At 36.8% G+C, this 24,090-nt stretch overlaps 1 protein-coding gene across 1 annotated transcript in view; it reads right to left on the reverse strand.

The window, feature by feature from the left end:
- The window catches only part of Ccdc85 (coiled-coil domain-containing protein 85), a 308,764-nt gene extending 294,643 nt beyond the window's left edge, over positions 1-14,121 (reverse strand). The window contains exon 1 of the mRNA XM_090376314.1: positions 14,016-14,121. The gene's annotated coding sequence lies outside the window, so the exon portion shown is untranslated. The remainder of the gene's footprint in view (positions 1-14,015) is intronic.
- Between the last annotated feature and the right edge of the window lie 9,969 nt (positions 14,122-24,090).

A 24,090-nucleotide genomic window follows, 5' to 3' on the forward strand; every position in this document is an offset into this window, starting at 1 on the left:
CATCATATGCCTCAACTGATGCTAAGTATACAAAAAAAAAGAGACAAGATGAGGGGGGTTATGTTCTTAGTTAAGAAGTTCATGAAATGTGTCATGGATAAGAATGCATTGTTCAGGCAGTTTGGTGTAGCATAAGCATTAGGAAAACAAAAATGAGGGCAGAAGTGTGTGTGTGTGTGTGTGTGTGTGTGTGTGTGTGTGTGTGTGTGTGTGTGTGTGTGTGTGTGTGTGTGTGTGTGTGTGTGTCACGTTACTAACAGTGAGTGCTTCCCATCCAGATGTCCTTTGAGATACTATCCAAAGTTTAGACCTAAATGGATGTCAATCTATTGATGTCTTGTGTGTGTGTGTGTGTGTGTGTGTGTGTGTGTGTGTGTGTGTGTGTGTGTGTGTGTGTGTGTGCGCGCGCGCGCGCCCGTGTGTGTGTGTGTGTGTGTTATAGGCCTAACGACTGTGATGAGTATAACAAACAGCTATACAGACATATTGAGCAGCCAATAAATCAGAATGTCTTATAATGGGGCGCCTCCGTAGCCAGGTGGGAAGGAGCAGCAGTGCGTAGCACACGCTTCTTGATTAGACCGGGGTTCGAGCCCGTCACCACCAAATACGGAGGATGCGGAAAGGTTAGGAAATGACCACCGCATATCCCGGAGCAATATGGCCTTAGTCGCTAATGCTCCTAAAAACCAAACAAAGGACTTATAATGAGGAATTTTAACTTTCCAGATAATGACTGGACCTTATAGACTAGACACACACACACACAGCAGTCAGAATTGTGTGGATTAATTGAATGACTTTTTTTCACCATCATCAGAAGTAATGAGAGAAGGCAATACTCTTGATCTGATTATCAGCAGTGACCCATCATGCATTTAAAATCTGCAAATAAGTGATCACAGTATACTGATGTGGAATTTACTTAAGGAAGTAGCTACTGTAAGGGACAAAGGGAAGGGCTTTTGCTTTCATAAAGGTGACTAAAATGTTCACAGACACTTTTTAAAATCTATTCAATGGGACATATGACGTTACTAACAGTGAGTGCTTCCCATCCAGATGTCCTTTGAGATACTATCCAAAGTTTAGACCTAAATGGATGTCAATCTATTGATGTCTTGTGGTGAGATTTTAAATTGATGAGACGTGTGGCACAGAAGTGCCACAAGTTTCATCAATTTAAATTATCAGGTGATAGAGAAGCCCATCTTAGATATAAACTAGTCTGCAATCAAGTCACAAAGGACATTAAGCAAGCTAAGGCAGATTATGAGAAATCACTGGCAAAGAATGCAAAGACTTCTTTACTTATGCAACACTAGAAGAAAGGAAAAATCACATTTGTCCTGCACATATGAAATTTAACTGATGATGATGATGATGATCCTGCTTCAGGTGCTGACAAACTGAACAGATATTTTTCATCTATTCACACATGAGGAATTTTTTTGGGATGGAGATGCCAGAAATGTATTGAATTCTAAGAGGGAGTTAAATGATTTTGTGATGACTGACAGGAAAGTAAATGAGAAATTATTGAAGCTAAACATAAAAAAGGAAACTGGGTGGATGTAATCTAACCAATTATATTAAGGGAGGCAGCAAAAGAGATACACAAACATTTAGCCATATTTCTGAGAGCATCCATGAATTCAGTGAAAACTTCTATGGACTAGAGATATGCAAATGCATACCCAATTCACAAAAATGGATCAAAGGGTGACAAGTAAATACGGACCTGTTAGCTTGACTTCTGTTCCGGGGAAAATTATGAAGTCAATGGTTAAAAAAAGTAATGCAGGACCATCCAGAAAGGAATGCAATCATATTGCAGTCACAACATGGATTTGATAAGGGGCAATCCTGTCTGACCATTTGATTGGATGTTATCCAATAATAAAGAATGATTTTGACATCACACACCTAGATTTCAGAAAAACCTTTGTTCCACATAAAAGACTGCTGAACAAACTGGACTGGTATGGCATTAGAGGCAAGTTTGTGTTATTGATTAAGGGATGGTTCAGTAAAGAAGACAAAGAATGATAATCAGTGAGCACTGCTCTTCTTGGACTACTGTTAATAACGGAATTTCTAAGGATTTAGTTCCTAGGCTGATTGACATTTTCAATAACATCAAGGAAGGCATATCAGGCTTAATGTCTTAAGTTTGTTTGCAAATAATATGAAAGTTGGCAGGGTAGTTAATCACAATAATCAGGGTATGACACTGCAACAATATCTACACAAATCAGGGAGATAGGCTGCGAAGTGGCAACTGAAGTTTAATATTGACAAATGCAAAGTACTTATGGGGGGGGGAGCAGTAATCCCAGATTAGCATATCAACTGTGTCAATTACAGTCAATTGTAACTAATTGACTGTCAATTAGTTAATTACAGTCAATCTGTGTGGTACCACACTCAGGATGATAACAAGGAATGAAAGAGACCTGGGGTAATTGTGCACTCCATCATGAAATTCTCTGAACAGCACAGAGAGACTGTGAGAACAGCTCATGGGGTTTTGTCGATGATACACAACAATATTGCTAACAGGAATGAGGTGATTAACCTATTGTATAAGGCAATGATTAGGCCACAACTTGAGTACTGCATACAAGTCTGGAGGCCTCCTCATCTTAGGAAGGATGTGTATTTTTTGGAAACTGAGTACAGAGAAGAGCAACAAGATTAGTGAGGGAACAAAAGGGTGCTGTTTCCAGGAATGTCTTCAGTTCTGCAAATTGCAGCATCTGGAAACTAAGCACCCACAAAATCTAGTTGAGGTACTTTGGGGTTTGAATGGATTGAGTAAACTCAGTGCTGATGGCATCCTTCCCTTTTATCACACTACATACATCATGGGAATAAATGAGGAAAGATGGTTACAGAATAGATATGGGAAATTTGCCTTTGGCCATCAGCAAGTAAAATTGTCTTTTTTTTTTTTTTTTGACTAATGCTGTATAAGCTTACTTTCTTGCATCATTTGCCACTACTAATGAATGATATATATTTATTGATGCTCAAAGTTATTTTTAAAAGCAGTTCTGCCACATGATGAAAATGCATTCCCATCAGGTCCACTATTTCTTGCAGTTGCTTGAAAGAAAACATATACAAGTATGTCCAAGATCTTGAGTGCAATAAGGTACCAGAGAGAATAAATATAAATTATGTTCTACTGGTTGAACCAAAAAAGATTCTTCTCCAGATTGGATAAATAAAGAAATCTGTTAAAGCTCTGGATAAAGAACAAGTGGATTCTGCTACCTAAGAAAAGTTTTTCTCAATTTAACAGATGCAAAATTGAAGGAAGAAATTTTCACTGGAGTCTCAAATAAAAAAACTTCTCAAAGGTGATGTATTTGAAAGAAAGTTACAGGTTATTACTGAAATAGTAGAATGATGAATGTTTAAAGCAGTTATGCTAGATTTCTTGAAGGAAGAAAGAAAATAATTATAAATATCTGATGTCGACTTTACTACAATGTTATAAAGACATAGGCTGCTGAATATCTTTGAAAATTCATTTTCTTCATTCTCATCTCAGTTATTTTACACAGAATTTGGGAGATGTAAATGATGAGCAAGGTGAAAGATTTCATCGGGCCATATCCACAATGGGAAAAGTGGTACTAAGGTCTCTGGGATACTACTATGATGAGCAAATACTGTTAGTTTCTTCACAGAGAAAGCAAAATGGACTATAATAAAAACTCTCTGAGTGGTGACATTTTTAAGGGAGTAGGATGTATGCATATAATACATTACATGTTTGATTAAAGTATTTTAAAATGAACAATACTGACTTTTAAGACAGCATATGAATTAGTATATGATATTTGAAACTTGTTGTTCATAAAGTCATTAAGTTACTTAGATCTCCCCCCCCCTTTGTGTCCCCAGTTCACAAAAAGGAATCAAACTGTGATATAAATATTTAAATACCTGTTTGCTTAACTTTAGTTTCAAAGAAAATAATGGAATCACTGATTAAAGAAGTAATGCAGTAATACTGTAGTCAGAGCTTTGATTTCTTAAGGGATGATCTTTTCTGCCCAACCTAATTATGATGCAATAACAAAGGAACTGTAAGCAAAAAACAATTTTGACATCATCACATTGATAGATTTCAGAGAAGCTTTTGATGCTGTTGTGTTTAAAAGCCTGCTGCACAAACTAAGCATTGGTATTAAGGGAAAGTTATTGCTATGGATAAAGGGATGGTCGAGTGGGGGAAGACAGTGAGAGGTTATCAATTGACACTGCTCTTTTTAGACTACTGTTATTAGTGGGGTCCTGGGGTTCAGTTCTGGGCCCATTGTTGTTTTATATATTTATTAATGATAGTGATGAAGGCATATCAGCTTAACACATTCACTGCATATGATGCATTTAAGTGTCAAACATATTACAAGTGATGTGCCATTATACATATAAGCATTCAAAAAAGCATCCAAGCGTAATGCATATAAGCAGTCATTCTTAAGCAGTCAATTACAAGTGCTGAAAAAGTAAAGGCAAATGAAATTACTGCTCAATTCAAATAGCTATGAATTCCAGACTTTTACTTTTAAATCATTATTTACAGCTTTTCAGAATGTTGAGGATTTTACAATGTTGTTATCTCTCAACATTCCAAAAATTGCAGCATATTGAATGCACTTTCTCAAATATAGGCAGAAGCAAATGCATATTAATGTCTAATTGTGTAAATGATGCAAAGGTTGGGAGGATGGTTAGTGACAGTGATTGGGGTATGTGTTACTACAACAAAATATAGAAAAATTAGGCAGTTAGGTTGAGAAGTAGCAGTTGAAGTTTAACATTTGTCAATGTTAAACTTCAATAGCCACTGCATATGGCATATAGGTTATTGAATATGGGTAGCGGTAATCCCAGATTAACATAGCAAGTATGTGGCACTACGCTCAGGGTAGAAGAAAATGAAAAAGACCTGATGGGTTGTGTAGTCAGATATGAAGTTCTATGAGCAGTACAGATAGGCTACCAAGCAGCTTATAAGGTTTTGTCAATGATATGCAGGAATTTTGCTAAAAGGGATAAGGAGGTGATTATGACATTATACAAAGCAAATGTTAGGCTCCATTTTAGGAAGGATGTAGAGCTGCTGGAATTAGTGCAGAGAAGGGCAACCAGATTGGTGAAGGGAACAAAAGGGTGCTCGTACCTAGAAAGAGCTTCAGTTCTACAAATTGCAATGTATGAACACTAAGCACTTGTGAGGTGATCTGATTATGGTGTTTAAGGCCTTGAATGGATTCAGTAAGCTAAATGCTAATGGCATTCTTTTTCTTGCTGAGACTACACACATGAGAAAACATAAATTCAAGTTCAAGAAGGTTTGTTTTGTTTGTTTGTTATTTGGTTTTTAGGAGCATTAGCAACTAAGGCCATATTGCTCCAGGGATATGCGGCGGTCATTCTCTGACCTTTCCGCATCCTCCATATTTGGTAGGTACGGGCTTGAACCCCGGTCTAATCAAGAAGCGTGTGCTACACACTGCTGCTCCTGCCCACCTAGCTACGGAGGCGCCCGTTCAAGAAGGATGTTTGCAGGATAGGTGCGTGGAAGTTTGCTTTCAGCCAACAGGCAATTGATTGTTGGAACAGGCTTCCATCTGTTGCTGTGGAAGTGGATGGTTTAAATAAATTCAATGAAGATCTAGACAAATTTCAGAGGGATGAACAGGTGATATGAGAGATGGAGGTTTTTTTTTTTTTTTTTTCTTTTTTGCTGATGTTGTATAAACTTGCTTTCTTGCATCATTTGCTACCAATAATACTAATTTCCATTACAATCAGCAACTTTTAAATAGAATATGGAGAAGTTAAAAAATAAATTTCTCCCAGAAATTGAAATTGCTAAGTTTCACTTTTGTCTACACTATAACTATAGTAGAAATAAAAATAACAGGCTGTAAAGGTCACTAGGCCTCTTCGATAGTGCTAGTACTGAGCAGGAAGCCAAGTGAAAGACCTACAGCTGCCTTATTTTTCACCATTTTAGTCATGCACTAATGAGGTGTATGACAAATTATAATGGCAGTATAAAATTGGTTGCGTGGAATTAAATCTATTGTTTGTGCACATCATCAAGATGCTATTTATGGAAGTGATTATCATATATTTAATGAAACATACATATTCCAGCTGTACCCACACTGGGCATTTTCAGTCACTCTTTACTCTCGGCTATGTATTCACCATAATTCACCCTAAAGTGATATCAAAAGTCACCAAGTCTCGAAACCCCTATATGAGTAGTCAAATAATAGATGGCATTAAAAGAGAGAAATTCAAAGTTAATTAACAGCTAAAGCTATATGGCCTCAGAAGAATTATAAGACTATCTTGTCCTTTTATTTGTTTTGCAGCCAACAGAATTTAAACTGCATTGATAATGTAGTGGTTTTAAATTTAAATTTCATCAATAATGCAGTGGTTTTAATTCTCACAGTACAAACTTGCCTTTGTAATGAATTGCCTTGATAATGCAGTACTTTTTAACAGACGACCTCACCAAAAGTTTGATTATTTGCTTAAAAGATGAGGCTACTATGACTGTTTCAGGATAATCAATTTCTCTCTTCAGATATCAGGTGGTTGATTGTTGAAACAGCTATATGACGTCAGAGAAATTATACGACCATCTTGTCCTTTCATTTGATTTTGCAACCAGCAGAATTTAAACTGCATCAATATTGCAGTGGTTTTAAATTTTAATTTAAACTTCATCAAAAATGCATTGCATTACTGCACACCACATATTGAAACCTACTACTACTACAGCAAATTGCTCAAGAAACCTAATCTACTATCACAAATTTTCTTACAGAAGAACAAACTTGCCTTTGTAATGAATTGCCCTGAGTATCAATACTGCAGTTCTTTTTAACAAATGGCCTCGCCAAAAGCTTGACTATTTGCTTAAAAGATGAGGTTGCTGTGACGGGCAGTTTCAGGACTAATCAATCTCTCTTCAGATATAAGGTGGGCTCTATAGTACCTGCTATCTGTTTTGCTTAACAGCACTCAGACAAAACAGACAAGGTTTAGCTATGTTACAATTTTGAAAACTCTGATTTCGTATACTTTACTGCATGACAGCTCACATTAAACAACTTCTTTACATCTGTTCTGACTACTTATTGCCACTACAGATCACCCTATTATCTGATGAGGGAACAGTTGATCCTGAAAAACACTGCCAATAGCAGCTTCATCTTTTAATAGTGCAATAACACAAAACACGTGCAAAGGCAAGTTTGTTCTATTGTGAGAATTAAGACAATTGCATTGTGTATGCAGTTTAAACTGTTTTTGCATCAAGCATGATTTAAAAAACAAGACAGTTCTGAAAGCATCTTGGGAAGAGAGAAATAGCACCAATTTTTGCATGGATGCTTAAAGAAAAATGTGATCTTTGATACACTTTCATAATATTTCCAGATTTTAAAATGTTGATTTTTTTTTTTTTTTTTTGCAAATGTAGCAGATTTTACAGAGTTTACTGTATATAGTACTGGCAAATGCAAATTTTTAACAAAACATCAACTTATTGAAACCTACTACTACAGTACATTGCTCAATAAATTCAAAGAAACCAAATCTACCACCACAAATTCTGTTTAAAAAAACTGAATACTTACACATTTAAACTAACCTAGCCTTCTTTTAACAACTACAATGCACAACACAGAACAAACTACCAGATAACCAGTAACAGCAAAATACAACCATTAACAGTTTCTCAACTGTTAACGGTTCTCAGAAAATAGAGTCATTAACACTAGAACTGCTGGCTAGCAAAAATACCTGAAACCACCATTGCCAGTCATTTTGACTGCTGTGCATAAAATAGACTAAGTTGTGTTTTCAAATTTTATTATAAGCATTGATATAAAGTAACTGGCGACAGTACTTAGTGTTGTGCTTATGGTAATATACATAAAACTAATACTTCTGATAGAAAAAATATGAACACAACACTTTTTTTGTCTAGGAAATGAACTGAAGTTTAAAAAATAATTTGCACAATTTAAACAAATTACAGTTTTTTTTCAAAAGTTCCTGTACACTTTCCATATAACTGTACATATGTTTTTATGCATTTCTATAGCTCTGTTTGCCTTGCATTGCCTAATTTGGCACTGATGCCCTTTGAGAGGTTTTACATGGCCGCTATTGTTACTGGTTTGAGCTGATGCTTTCTGTGAATTTATATATTCTTTTCCAAATTCCTCGGCTTGATTCAATATAAAGTCTCTTCTCTTCATAACTCTCCCATTATAAATAATCCAAGCAATGATTACTGAAAGATCTACTATATTATAAAAGATAGGAATCAGCCATTTACCTTCTTTTTTGGAATATTTTTTAGCCATTTGGTCAAAAACATCAACTTTGTTTTTGCTGAAATATAAAACTGTGTCTGGCTTCTTTGTACCATTACTTATTGCAATGCTTGTCTGAAGCATACTCAAAATTATGACATTTTATTTGCCTTGGCCTAATATTTCATCAGTGTATTCATCAAGTTTGAAAATCATGAAATATAATTCTGCTTTCTTTTTTATGGATGTTGGAACTTCTTTACGAGCACGATTCAGTTTCCACTAGAGTAGTATTTTTTGGACTAATTTCTTTGCCATTTCAAAACTGGTAAAGAAGTTATCAGTGGTTACATTTCTACCATGATTCAAAAATGGTAGCATTAGTTTTAAGAAGACATTCAGAAAGTGGTTGACTAGCTGGGCACATATAGTCTATCTCCAAATAAGGACAGCTGCTCAGTAGATATTTTGAAGTTGTATCAGCTGCCAACCAAAAATTTATACCAAATTTGTCTGTTTTCCTGGCCATATACTGGGTGAATCAGCAGCTACCTTTAATTGGAACTAGCTGCTCATCTATATTAAGGTTTGCTCCAGTTATACAGCAAGCTTTACAGTTGAAACAAATTTGGGCTAAGGTAAAGAAAGCCAAACAAGAGAACCACAGCAAACTAACCAGGAAAACTCATTTCCCCACTACCGCAATTTCTCCCTGCATTCTCAGTAAACAGATGGTGTGTGTGTGCGTGTGTGTGTGTCATTGGTAGAGGCAGTAGAAGTCGATAATGATGTGTTGATTAGTTTTTTCTCATTATTAAAAGAAGATTACTGGAGTCCATGAGAGTAATGCCTTCGTGGCTGAAATTTACTTACAGATACATCCTCCAGACTGCTTCAGTCTTAGGGTGTTAATTCCCCACTTCCAGCTGTTTTAAAATAGGAAAATGACTTCTACTACCACTACCGATAACACACATCATCTGTAGAAGTCATTTTCCTATTTTAAAACAGCAGGAAGAGGGGAATAAACACCCTAAGACTGAAGCAGTGTGGAGGATGTATCTGTAAGTAAATTTCAGCCATGAAGGCATTATACTCATGAACTCCAATAATCCACTTTTAATAATGAGAAAAAATTAATCAATACATTGTTATCGACTTCTACTGCCACTAGCAATAACCCACACTATCTGTTTACTGAGAATACAGGGAGAAACTGCAGTAGGGAAACAAGTTTGTCCGGTAAAAGTTCCCCGAAATTTTCCATGGTTCTCGTGTTGGCTTTCTTTACCTTCGCCCTAGATTCCTTGCCTCTTTCATGAGGACCACACTTCACTTTCCCCTTCTCTAAATTCATCTCCACCCTCCTCTCTAGACTCATTTTCAGATAGCTTTTCTATCTCCTCTAGACATTTTTGAATCTGCTTTTGGGTAACACAACAAGTTTGCCACATTTTAGTAAAACAATCAAACGAGCACTGTAAAAATTGTTAAATACCTTTCCATGGACTAGCCACAGGCAGAGGTGAAAGTAATTCTTGTAGTGCTTCTACTGGAATGAGCAGCAGCCTAGAGAGCAAGTTGCTGGAGATTTCAAGGGCTGCTGGGAGTCATCATGGAACAAGAAAATATAACATGAATTGTGTTAGGATAATCAAGAGTAAGAATAGGTATATGTATACTTGCATGTACACCAATGCTAGGAGTATCGTAAATAAATTTGATGAATTTGAAGTGCTGGTGAAGACATCAAAAGCGGATATTGTTGAGATATCAAACATGTGGTGCCAAACGGATATAAGCAGTGCAGAATTGGAATTTGGGAAGTACAGAGAGGATGGACAGGACAGGAAGGGAGGAGAGGTTATGCTGTTAGTTAAGAAACACAAAATCTAAAGAAGTGCATCCAATTGACATTGGAGAGCAATGCAATGTTGAGTCAGTGTGGTGTGACATAAGCACTGGGAAAGGGAAAATGAGTAGGTGTGTGTTATAGGCCTAATGAATATAATGAGCAATTGTACAGAGAAATAGAGTGGGCCAGTAAATAAGATTGTTATAATGGAGGATTTTAACTTCCCAGATATTGACTGGAACTTGTGGGTTTGTCACACACACACACACACACACACACACACACACACACACACACACACACACACACACACACACACACACACACACACAACTGTTGTGGATTATCAGAAGATAAGTGATTCTTCATGTGTTAAGAATCTGCAGATAAAACAAACGCTAGGTGATAATGATCACAGTGAACTGATATGGGATTTACTTAAAGATGTAACTACCATCAGGAGTCAGGGGAAGGGTTTTTGCTTTCATAAAGGTAACTACAGTGGTCTCAGACAGTTTTTAAATTCCATACAGTGGGATCAACTGACGATGTTACCAACTGTGAATTCTAAATGGGAGGCCTTCAGGGACTTAATCTTGAAGGGTACAAAGCTTTTCATATCAAATAAGAAATATTGTTAAAGGTTTAGGCCTAAATAGATATCAGATTAATTAATACGGCTTGCGGCAGAAAAGAAAAATGCATGTGATGAATATAAATTATCAGGCAACACAGAAGCCTATGGCAGATATAACCTAGTCTGAAATCAAGTCACAAAGGAGGTTAGGCAGGCAAAAGGCAGATTAAGAGAAATCTTTGGCAAAGAATGCAAAGAAAAACAGCAAACTCTAGAAGGAAAGGTTGAATCAGATTGGTCCACTTAACATAGATGGTTTGACTATTGATGATCATGCTCAGTTAGCTGATAAACTGAATGAGTATTTTGCATCTATGTTCACATATGAGTTGTTCAAGGAGATGAATGCCAGAAGTTTATCAAACTCTAACAGGGAGATAAGTGATTTTTTAATAACTGAGAGCAAAGTGGAGGAGAAACTATTGAAGTTGTATAAGGCGCCTGCGGTGGATGGGATCTATCCAGTTATATTAAAGGAGGCAGCAAAGGAAGTAAGCAAACACTTAGCCATAATTATGAAAGCTTCCTTGGACTCTGGGGAGGCCCCCATGGCCTGGAGATGTGCAAATGAGTCCCCAATTCACAAAAGGGGGATAAAAGGGTGACACGAGTAATAACAGACCTGTTAGTTTGAATTCTGTTTCAGGGAAAATAATGGAGTCACTGGTTAAGGAAGCGATGCAGGATCATCTAGACAAGACTGCAGTTATAGTTCATACACAGCACGGTTTGTTAAGGTGAAGTCTCGTCTGAGAAATTTGATTGGATACTATGATGTAGCGACAAAGGAATTGGATGCAAAGAATAATTTTGATATTATATAACTTGGATTGTAAGAAAGCTTTTGATACCGTGGAACATGGAAGACTACTGTACAAATTGGAGCAGCATGGTATTAAGGTCAAGTTGCTACAATGGATAAAAGGATGGTTGAGTGGGGGAAGACAGAGTGGTTATCAATGGACACTGCTCTTCATGGACTGATGTTATTAGTGGAGTCTCCCAGGGTTCAGTGTTGGGCCCATTGTTGTTTTTAGGAATTTATTAAAGATATTGATGAAGATATATCAGGGTTAATGTCTAATTTTGCAAACGAGACAAAGGTTGGCAGGGTTTTTAATGACAGTAATGATAATACGCTACTGCAACTGAATCTGGAAAAGTTGAGCAGATGGGCTGAGAGGTGGCAACTGGTTTAACATTGACAAATGTAAAGTATTACATATGGGTAGCAGTAATCCCAGAGTAATATACCAACTGGGTGGTTCTACAATCAGGGTATTGGACTATAAAAGGAACTTGAGGGTAATTGTGCAGTCAGATATGAAGTTTTCTGAACAGTGCTAAAAGGCTGGAAGAGTAGTTCGTGGTGTCTTGTCAATGATATACAGGAATTTTGCTAGCAGGGATAAGGGGGTGATTGTCCCCTTGTATAAGGCAATGGTCAGGCCACACCTTGAGTACTGTATACAGGTCGGGAGGCCTCATTTTAGGAAGGATGTAGAGCTGCTGGAACAAGTACAGACGAGACTGGTGAGTGGAACGAAAGGTTGATGTTACTAAGAAAGGCTTAACTTCTGCAAATTGTAGCTTCTGGAGACTAGGCACCTGCAAAGTGATCTAACTGATTGAGTGGACTGAGCAAGTTCAATGCTAATGGGATTCTTCCTCTTGCTCCGATTACTTACCTGATGGGACATAAAGTCAAACTGAGGAAAGACAATTGTGGAATAGATATGCAGAAATGTGCCTTTAGCCAGGTTGTTGATAGTTGTTACAAACTTCCATCTGTCGTAGTGGAGGTCAGCAACTTAAATAAGTTCAAGGCAGAACTAGACAACATTTGGAGTGAATAGATGAGTGAAATGGGAAGAGTGTTTTTTTTTTTTTTTTTTGGATGATGCTATATACGCTTGCTTTCTTGCATCATAAGCCCTACTAATGCTAATGCCATATATAAATTTTCACCCAGACTAAACTAAAATGGCACACAGCAGCAATATATAATAGTGACTTCTACAGATGTGGCTTTCTACTGTATATGCCACTTCTAACTGAAGTGGCATACACAGACATATGCACCTGGGCATGTACTTGCACAAATCATAGGGTGATTCAAATCACAAATGTTTGTCAACAAGGTAAATAAATGATTAACTGTATAAAAATTAGCTAATTTTATCAAAATTTTACAAATAGCCAAACTGAATGCTTTGGCAGTTTTAGGTATAGAGCTAAAATTTAAAAGAAAAATGTGTGCAAAATTATTTGGAATTGTTCATGTAAGTTAACAGAAAGTTGGGAAATGTCATGGACTCACACTTCTGTAGTTAAAAGGGCTGCAAAGCTGCAACATTTAAAGTAGACAAACTGTCAAATTGACCATCACAGCAGTTCTAGTGTTAATGCTACTTACAAATAAACCTGTCAAAACATATGATATATGAAGTCTAAATATATTTTTTCACTTAATGTTGTAAACACATACTGGTAATAGAGGTTGCTATTATTTATATAGACACCAGCATCTAAGGCCATATTGCACTGTGTGTATTATGTCTCTACAAGTGTGTGAATGTGTACGAGCAGAATGTGCATGTTTGTGCAGCCTGAAAAGTCCCAACTTACTCAAAGGAAAACTTTCACTTGAGACTGATTGACTAACTACAGGCCTCAAATAAAAGACCTTCAAGAATTTTTGTGGTCTCTGGAAGGACAAACTCAGATCTCTCCAAAAAGGTGATAAAACCACTATATTATCATACAAGACAATTATGCTGACTTGTAGTCCCTTTACTCAGGCTGAACATGACAGAGCCACCTAATATCAGCTTTTAACCACAATTATTAAATTTATTAAAGTCGTAATTAGGGGGGGGGAGGAACATATCTGCATATTTGAAAAGTAACACAAACTGGACTAAAAACCAGAGGATATACTTAATTATCAGAAAAAAATCCATCTAAATTGAAAAGAATTGGCAAGTGCTTCAACGGTACTATTCAGAGAATGAGTTATGCACCAAACTGAAATGAATCAGTTTTTGGTAAAAAAAAAAAAAAAAATCTTAAAAATGGCTGGATTTTGGATATTATAACTGTAATAAAACCATAAGTTAAATGAAATACTTTCTCAAAAGTGGTGAAAGGTTCCTACCTTGGGTGAACAACTGTAGTCCCATTGGCTACTTTACTAGCAAATATTATCAATCTTAGAAGCTTCTTATCCTGAATCAACTCCTCTTATAAATTCCTGAGTTTTCTGTAAATGTGTACACATTTATTATTGTATTTTATTTTATTTTTGCATTTATATTTTATTTTATTATGGTATTTTATTCATGTATATTTAAATGTTGTAAACTGCTATTTATATTATTACCAGTGGTTAAAAAAAAAATTTTATCTAACTAATAAATTATGGATCTCAAAAATCCTCACTGGTCATTTGTGATCCATTATCATAAAAGTTACCACTATGGCAGCACACAACAACAGATTTGGAGTTGTTCCCTCTTCAACACTTATATTATACCATTAAACATGATAACCCCCTATAATAATGTTAAATAACCACTCTGGAGTAATAAAAAACAATTTAGCAGTATTCACTATATCAACATATGCAGGCACAACAAATGTCTTTCCTAATTTAAACAAGGGATGAATGTTAGTGCTCAGAGGATAAGTACAGGCATACCTCGGTTAACGTTACCTCTGATAACGAAGCTTCGATATAACGAAGTCCGCAATTTCAAGCCCCATTTAACATTAAAAAAAATATTCCAGTTTAATCACCTGAAATCCAAACAAACTGAAGAAATTACGGAAACCTTTGGGGCTTCTCGTGGTTGGTTCGAGAAATTTAAAAAACGGGCCAGGATTCATAGTGTAAAATTAACAGGAGAAACTGCAAATAAGTTTCCAGAAAAACTAAAGGAAATAACTGAACGTGAAAATTTTCCACCAAATTCGGTGTTCAGTGTTGACGAAAACGGTTTGTTCTGGAAACGGCTACCAACAAAAAGCTTTATTTCTATTGAAGAAAAATCAGCTGCTTTGTTCAAAGCAGCCAAAGACCGTTTAACGTTACTCTTTGGATCAAATGCCTCTGGCGATTATAAATTAAAATTGTTATTAGTTTACCATTCAGAAAATCCGAGGGCGTTAAAAGGTAACATAAAAATGAATTTACCTGTAATATGGAAAGCAAATAGAAAAGCTTGGGTTACCAAGAGTTATTTACTGATTGGTTTGTTAACCACTTTTGTCCTGAAGTAAAACGGTATTGTCAAAAAAACAACTTTGAAGAAAAAGCTCTTTTGTTGTTAGACAATGCTCCGGGACATCCTACTGATCTTCACACGTTGGACACATGCATTCCTGTCAAAGTTGTGTTTCTTCCAGCAAACACAACTTCCCTGATTCAGCCATTGGATCAGGGAGTAATAGCATCATTTAAAGCTTATTATCTGCGTCGAACATTAAGCAATTTAACTGTACTAGAGGATAAAGAGGAAATGACAGTTAAAACTTTTTTGGAAAAACTACACCCATTAAAAACGCAATTGAAAACATTGATAGTTATTGGAAAGAAGTCACTAAGAAATGCTTAAATGGAGTTTAGCACAAAATATGTCCAGAAGTTGTACTAGAAGAAGAAAATAACATCCAAGAAATTAGCAATGAAGTTATCCAGATGGCTCAATCAATAGGTTTCGAAAATGTCGATGAAGAGGATGTTAGAAATTTATTGAATGCAGAAGATGATGGTTTTTCAGTGGAAGATTTAGAAAATCTTGTTAGCAACGAAGACAAAGATAATGAAGACGAAGTTAAAGAAGTTCCTGCCGAAAAAGTGTTAACAACCAAAGATTTAAAAAGGTGCTTAAATGACATTGAAAACGTTTTAAATTTTTTTAGTGAAAATGATCCTGATTTAGGAAGAAGTTTTATTGTTAAGCGATCAGTGTTAAATGCAATAACTCCATATAGGCAATTGTTAAATGAAAGAGAAAAAGAGCATAAACAATCAACTTTAGACTCTTATTTTAAAATGTGGTTTCACTTTGTATGTAAGTTGACTGTTTATTTAATAAAACTTTTTTTTGTTCGAAAAAAAAGCTTTTCATTTTCTTTAAGTGGGAACGTATCCCTATTCTGGCCATAGTATTTTTACCTCTGAAAACGAAGTTTCGCTTAACGAAGTAATTTCGTGGAACGCATCCTATTCGTTATTCGAGGTATGCCTGTACCTCCAGAAAAAACAGAAATCCTTGTAGGCTGTTCAAAGGTTGCTGTTGTTGAATTAATATTTAGCACAACTTAGAACAGCAACTTGGTAATTGGAAGAAGGAAAGAAAACCATTCATCACAAACAATGTGATGGAAAATGGAAAGCAGATATATATTAGGTAAATAACTATATAATATGCCATAGTTATATAGTAGATATGCCATAGTTAACCCATAAATTTGAACTACTGTACATATATAGTGTAAAAGGCATCGTTTTAATAGTATCACATATTGTGGGTGCCTTCACAACGAGATAGCTGGTATTGCACTATTTCAAATAAATAAAACTTCTCTAGTAGAGAAGACTACTGTTATTTATTTTCAGAGGATACCACCACCCAGACGATCGTTTCGAAGGCACCCACAATATGAGATACTATTAAAACAATGCTTTTTACACTACAAACGTAGTTCAAATTTATGGGTTAACTATGGTGTATCTACACTGATATTATATAGTTAATTACCAAAACCCATAAGGATTATGCCTTGTGCATTTCGTTTTCAAATACGTTATTACCAACACCCTTTGGCATCTCTCATATTGTGGATATAACTTCGCAACTGTGATGGCCTGTTGCACTACCAGGGTACCTGCCCGCCCACTGATTTTGAAGCCCACTAGCTTCGAAACAATCGTCTGGGTGGTGGTATCCTCTGAAAATAAATAACAGTAGTCTTCTCTACTAGAGCGTTATTTATACCAGCTATCGCACCCACAATATGAGATACTATTAAAACACTTTAGAATACAATACTAAGCAGTTGAGCATTTGCTAAAAGAAAACAAAATTTGAGTAAGAGAGGACATAGTTAATTACCAAAACCCATAAGGATTATGCCTTGTGCATTTCGTTTTCAAATACGTTATTACCAACACCCTTTGGCATCTCTCATATTGTGGATATAACTTCGCAACTGTGATGGCCTGTTGCACTACCAGGGTACCTGCCCGCCCACTGATTTTGAAGCCCACTAGCTTCGAAACAATCGTCTGGGTGGTGGTATCCTCTGAAAATAAATAACAGTAGTCTTCTCTACTAGAGCGTTATTTATACCAGCTATCGCACCCACAATATGAGATACTATTAAAACACTTTAGAATACAATACTAAGCAGTTGAGCATTTGCTAAAAGAAAACAAAATTTGAGTAAGAGAGGACACCTAATTTAGCCCACCTAGTCAACACGACAAACATGCATGGTTCAAGTAGTCATGTGCAAGCTGTTTAGTATGAGGAAGACGATCGGGTCTTTGGATCCTCTGATACAAGTGCAGCAGCATTTGACAGCTGTGCTACCCGAATAGTATACAATATCACATTAGCATTAGTAGAGGCATATAATGCAAGAAAGCAAGCTATTATAGCATCAGCCAAAAAAAAAAAAAAAAAAGTCCCATTTCACCCATCCATTCACTCCAAAAAGTAAATTTCCGCACATCTATTCTACAATTGTCTTTCCTCAATTTGAATTTATGTCCCCTCAGGTGAGTAATCTGAGCAAGAGGAAGAATCCCATCAACATTGATTGAGCTTGCTCAAACTATTTCAAGGTCTTATACACCTCAATCAGATCACCTCGCAGGTGCCTAGTCTCCAGAAGCTGTAATTTGCAGAAGTTAAGCCTTTCTTAGTAAAAGCAACCCTTTGTTCCACTCACCAATCTCGTTGCCCTTCTCTGTACTCATTCCAGCAGCTCTACATCTTTCCTAAAATGAGGCTTCCAGACCTGTATACTGTATTCAAGGTGTGGTCTGACCATTGCCGTTTACAAGGGGACAATCACCTCCTTATCCCTGCTAGCAAATTTTCTGTATATCATTGACAAGACAGCATGAGCTACACTTGCTGAAGACTGTCTGCACTACTCAGAAAACTTCATATCTGATGGCACGCTTACATCCAGACAGGACCGTACTTACACTTCTCAGGGTCCAAGGCACTAAGCCCCCCCCTTTCGGGATACCGGTCCAAAAAAAAAAAAAAAAAAAACTTGTATATATAAATAATATCAAAAATTGTGTTACAAAAAATTATAAAAACATCCACATCTTGTTTGTTAACAGTAAATAATAGCAGGTGCATTATAAAACAGCAATGCAATAGCTAAATTATGAGTTCATACAATTTATGTGCATAAATATTTTTTCCTTGGCTTTGCCTTAGCAAAAATATCTATTAAATCATCGTAATTAATGCTGTTTACTGGTTTAAGATTCAATAAATAACAATGACAAATTACTCATTTTATTTTGAATTAAATTATTCCTCAAATAGTTTTTTACTCGTTTGAGAAGAGAAAATGACTGTTCACTGTTGGCGTTTGTCACAGGCATTGTGAGAAATATTTTCAGAATTGTTTCGACATTCGGAAATGTCAATCTAAGCCCATCATTAATAATATTATACATATACTCAATATTTGAAACATTTTCTTCTTTGGCATTGCTGCTGTTACGATTAATGCCTTTGACAATTTCAGATTTTTAATTCAAATGAGATTATAGTAACAGCTTAAAAGTAATATAACTGATAATGATTGAATAAAAAAAATTAACACTTGAATCAATTCATCATTGATATCATATCATATACTTGGATTTCAGGAAAGCTTTTGATACTGTTGCACATGGAAGACTACTGTACAAATTGGAGAAATATGGCATTAAGGGCAAGTTGCTACAAAGGATAAAAGGATGGTTGAGTGGAAGACAACAGAGTGGTGATCAATGGGTACTGCTCTACGTGGACTAAGGTTATTAGTGGTGTCTCAGAGTTTGGTGTTGGGCCCACTGTTGTTTTGTATATTTATCAATCATATTGATGAAGGTATATCAAGCTTAATTTCAAAGTTTGCAGATGATACAAAGGTTGGCAGGGTTGCTAATAACAGTAATGACAGTATGCTGCTGCAAAAGGATCTGGAAATGTTGGGTAGAGGGGCTGAGAAGCGGCAACTGAAATTTAACATTGACAAATCCGAGTACTACATATGGGTAGCAGTAACCCTAGAGAAATGTACCAACTATGTGGAGTTACACTCAATGTACTGGAGAATGAAAGAGACCTGGGGTAATTGTGCAGTCAGATATGAAGTTTTCTGAGCAGTGCAGACAGGTTGCCAGAGTCATGGGGTCTTGTCAATGATATACAGGAATTTTGCGAGCAGGGATAAGGACGTGGTTAAGGACATCCTTCCTAAAATGAGGCTTCCAGACCTGTACGCAGTACTCAAGGTGTGGCCTGACCATTGCTTTAAACAAGGGGATAACCACTGCCCTTAATGCCATACTGCTCCAATTTGTACAGAAGTCTTTCATATTCCACAGTATCAAAAGCTTTCCTAAAATCCAAGTATATGATATCAAAATTATTTTTTGCGTCCAGTTCCTTTGTGACCACATCATAGTATCCAATCAAATTAGTCAGACAAGACTTCCCATTAACAAATCCATGCTATGTCTGAACTATAATCCAGGCTTGTCTAGATGATTGTGCATTACTTCCTTAACCAGTGCCTCCATTAATTTTCCTGGAACAGAAGTTAACCTAACAAGTCTGTAATTACTCATAACACTCTTTGATCACCATTTGTGAAGTGGGGATACATTTGCACATGTCAAGTCCATGGGGACCTCCCCCGAGTCTAAGGAAACTTTCATAATTATGGCTAAGGATTTGCTAACTTCCTTTGCTGCTTCCTTTAATATAACTGAATAGATCCCATCCATCCCAGGAGCCTTTATTATGTTCAATTTTAAAAATTTCTCCTCCACTTTGCTTTTAGATATTACAAAATCATTTTGCTCCCTGGTAGAGTTTGATAAACTTCTAGCATTCATCACCCTGAAAACTCTTCATGTGCAAATGTAAATATTGTTTAACTCAAAATAAATGCAGCAAGGCATCATATGTTCAAGAGTATAATTTATCTATATAATATCGGTGAAAATAAACCATAGATAACTCTTAAACGAAAAAACTATGACAGTAGTGTAAAAAGGGCATCATTTTATCTGTATCTTATATTGTGCATCTCCTTCACAATGAGTTGCACCACCTCAAATAAGTAACGCTTCACTAAAAGAGAAGTGAATGTATATGCAAAATACTGATTCCGTTTTTCAGCTACCTCAGCAGGTGTATCAATGTCAAGTGGAATAATCTGATTCATCCCCTTCCTTCTAGAGTTTACATAAGTAGAGAAGTATTTACTGTTTTTCTTTGCATCCTTTGCCAAAGATTTTTCGTAATCTGGTTTTGCTTGGCTAATCTTATATCTACCATAGGCATCTGTGTCCCTGATAATTTATAGCTTCCCGTGCATTTTTCTTCTCTGCTACGAGTCTCACTAGGTTGTATGACATCCATTTAGGCCTAAACCTTGAACAGTATTTCTTAATTGGTATTAAAAGCCTAGTAGCTTCCAAGATTAATTCCTTGAACGATTCTCATTTAGAATTTGCTGTTGGTAACATCATCAGTTGGTCCCATTGTATTTAGAATTTAAAAAATCTCTGACACCACTGTAGTCACCTTTACGAAAGCAAAAACCCCCCTTTACCCCTGCTGATAGGTACATCTTTAAGTAAATCCGACATCAGTACACTGTGACCACTGCTACCTAGTGGTTCCTTTATTTGCAGGTTATTAATGCATGAAGAATCACTGCAGATAATCAGATCAAGAGTATTACTCCTTCTGGTTGCCTCTCAAACATGCTGTAGAAAGCAATCATCTAATAAATCCACAAAAGTTTTGCTAGTGTGCAAGTGACCAACCCATAAGTTCCAGTCTATATCTGGGAAGTTAAAATCGCCCATTATAAGACGATCTGATTTACTAGCCCACTCTATTTCTCTGTACAGTTGTTCATTGTACTCATCCGAGTCATTAAGCCTATAACACACACCTACTCTGAACTTTGTTTTCCCAGTGCTTATGTCACACCAAACTGACTGAACACTGCACTGTCCACCCATGTCAGCAGGATGCACTTCCTTAGATTTTATATGTTTCTTAACTAACAGCATCACCCTTCCTTCGCTTCTATCCGTCTATCCTTTCTGTACACATTGTACTCCCCAAATTCCAATTCTGCATTCCTCCTCTCTGTGTGACACCATGTCTCTGATATTCCAACAATATTAGCCTTTGATGGCTTCACCAGCACCTCAAATTCATCAAATTTATTTACTATACTCCTAGCATTAGTGTACATCCACCTGTTCTTACTTTTAGTTACCCTAACACAGCCTATGTATTTACTTGTTCCATGATGACTCCCAGCAGCCCTTAAAATCCCCAGTACCTCGCTTTCCAGGCTGCTGCTCATTCCAATAGAAGCAGTGCAAGAATCATTTTCACCTCTGTCTGTGGTTATCGTTAATCTATTAGTCTGTGAATCCACCCAAGCTAGCAGGTTTCTGACCACCTAACACTGCCTCGAAAGCATCATAAAATATTCTTGCACCATTTATATTTAAGTGTATCCCATCCCTGGAGAAATTGTTGAGGATAAACATAAAAAAAGGCACCTGGGGTGGATGGGATCTATCCAGTTATATTAAAGGAGGCAGCAAAGGAAGTAAGCAAACCCTTAGCCATAATTATGAGAGCTTCTTTGGACTCAGGAGAGGTACCCATAGATTGGAGAAGTGCAAATGTGACCCCAATTCACAAAGGAGGATCAAAGGCTGACACAAGTAATTATAGATCTGTGAGTGTAACTTCTGTTCCAGGAAAATTAATAGAGGCACTGGTTAAAGAAGCACTGCAGGATCATCTAGACAAGGCTTCAGTTATAGCTCGGACACAGCATGGTTTTGTTAAGGGAAAGTCTTGCCTGACCAATTTCATTGGATACTATGATGCAGTCACAAAAGAACTGGATGCAGGGAATAATTTTGATATTATATATTTGGATCTTAGAAAGGCTTTTGATACTGTTGCACAAATTGGAGCAGTGTGGCATTGGAGGCAAATTGCTGCTATGGATAAAGGGATGGTTGAGAGGGAGGAGACAGAGAGTGATAATCAATGGACACTGCTCATCGTGGACTAATGTTATTAGTGGATTCCCTCAGGGTTCAGTGTTGGGTCCATTATTGTTTTCTGTATTTATAAATGATATTGATGATGGTATATCAAGCTTAATGTCCAAGTTTGCAGACAATATAAATGTTGGCAGGGTTGTTAAGGACACTACTGATGCTATGCTGCTGCAACAGGATCTGGAAAGGTTGAGCTGATGGGCTGAGAGGTGGCAAATGAAGTTTAACATTGACAAATGTAAAGTACTACATATGGGAAACAGCAACCCCAGAGCAATGTATCAACTCTGTGGTACTACACTGACAGTGGTAGAGAATGAAAAGGACCAGGGGTAATTGTGCAGGCAGATATGAAGTTCTCTGAGCAGTGCAGACGGGCTGCAATAGTAGCTCATGGTGTCTTGTCAATGATATACAGGAATTTTTCTAGCAGGGATAAGGAGGTGATTATTCCCTTGTATAAGGCAATGGTCAGGCCACACCTTGAGTACTGTATACAGGTCTGGAGGCTTAATTTCAAGGATGTAGAGCTGCTGGAACGAATACAGAGAAGGGCAAAGGGGTGCTCTTACGAAGAAAGGCTTAAGTTTTGCAAATTACAGTGTCTCGAGACTAGGCACTGGAGAGGTGATCTGATAGAGGTGTATAAAGCCTTGAATGGTTTGAGCATGTTCAATGCCGATGGGATTCTTCCTCTTGCTCAGAATAATCACCTGAGAGGGCATAAATTCAAATTGAGGAAAGACAGATGTAGGATAGATGTGCAGAAATTTGCCTTTAGCCAGCAGATAGTTGGTTGGTGGAATAGACTTCCATCCCTTGTTGTGGAAGTTGATAGCATAAATAAATTTAAGGCTCAGCTGGTCAGGTATTTCGAACGAACGGAGGGGTGAAATGGAAGTGATTTCACCTGATGCTGCATAAGCTTGCTTTCTTGCATCATATGCCTCTACAAATCCTAATACTAATTTCCTGAATGCTTCCCATTTAGCAATTGTTATTGCTAACAACATTAGTTGGTCCCACTGTACAGAATTTAAAAACTGTCTGAAAACACTAGTCTCCTTAACGAAAGCAAAGGCTCTTCCCCGTTACCCTTGATGGTAGTTAAATCTTTAAGTAAATGCCACATCAATACACTGTGATGACTGTAACCCGGGGGATCTTTTACCTGCAGGTTCGTAATCAATCCCAGGGGCTCACATCTGGTGAGTATGGGCTTGGCAAACCCAGGGTCCTGAGCTGGATATCATCATTCTTCTCTTTCTTGGTGATTCCTCTCTCTCTCTCTCTCTCTCTCTCTCTCTCTCTCTCTCTCTCTCTCTCTCTCTCTCTCTCTCTCTCTCTCTCTCTCAGGGTAACTTGGGAATTTTTTTTGGCTGTTGCAGAATAAGCCTAAGGCTTCCTTAGTATTAGTATTAGTAATGGCCACATGGTGCAAGAAATCCTATGGCTTATGCTGCACCGGCCAAAAGGAAAAAAAAAAAAAAACTGAATAAAACAATGATAAAAAAATAATAATAATAAAATAAATAAATAATAATAATTAGTAAAAGAAAAGGAAATTAAACCTATCATCCTATGCACTTCCCTGACCCGAAGGTACTATCCAGATGACCTTTGAATTTCCCCAAACTGTCAGCCTCTACCGCCCATGGAAGCAACTTATTCCAGTAATTTATAACTTGTTGGCTAAAATAAAACTTCCTGCAGTCCAATCTAAACATTCCCCCCCCCGTAACTTGAATTTATGTCCCCTTGTTCTAGCATCATTTATCACCTTGAAAATTCCGTCCTCATTCATTTTACTGATGCCTCTCACAGCCTTAAACACCTCAATCAAATCTCCTCTAAGGTGTCTAGTTTCCAAACTCTGTAA

Source organism: Mastigoproctus giganteus, chromosome 6, assembly GCF_048544385.1.
Source record: "Mastigoproctus giganteus isolate SK-2022 chromosome 6, ASM4854438v1, whole genome shotgun sequence".
NCBI lineage: Eukaryota > Metazoa > Arthropoda > Arachnida > Uropygi > Thelyphonidae > Mastigoproctus > Mastigoproctus giganteus.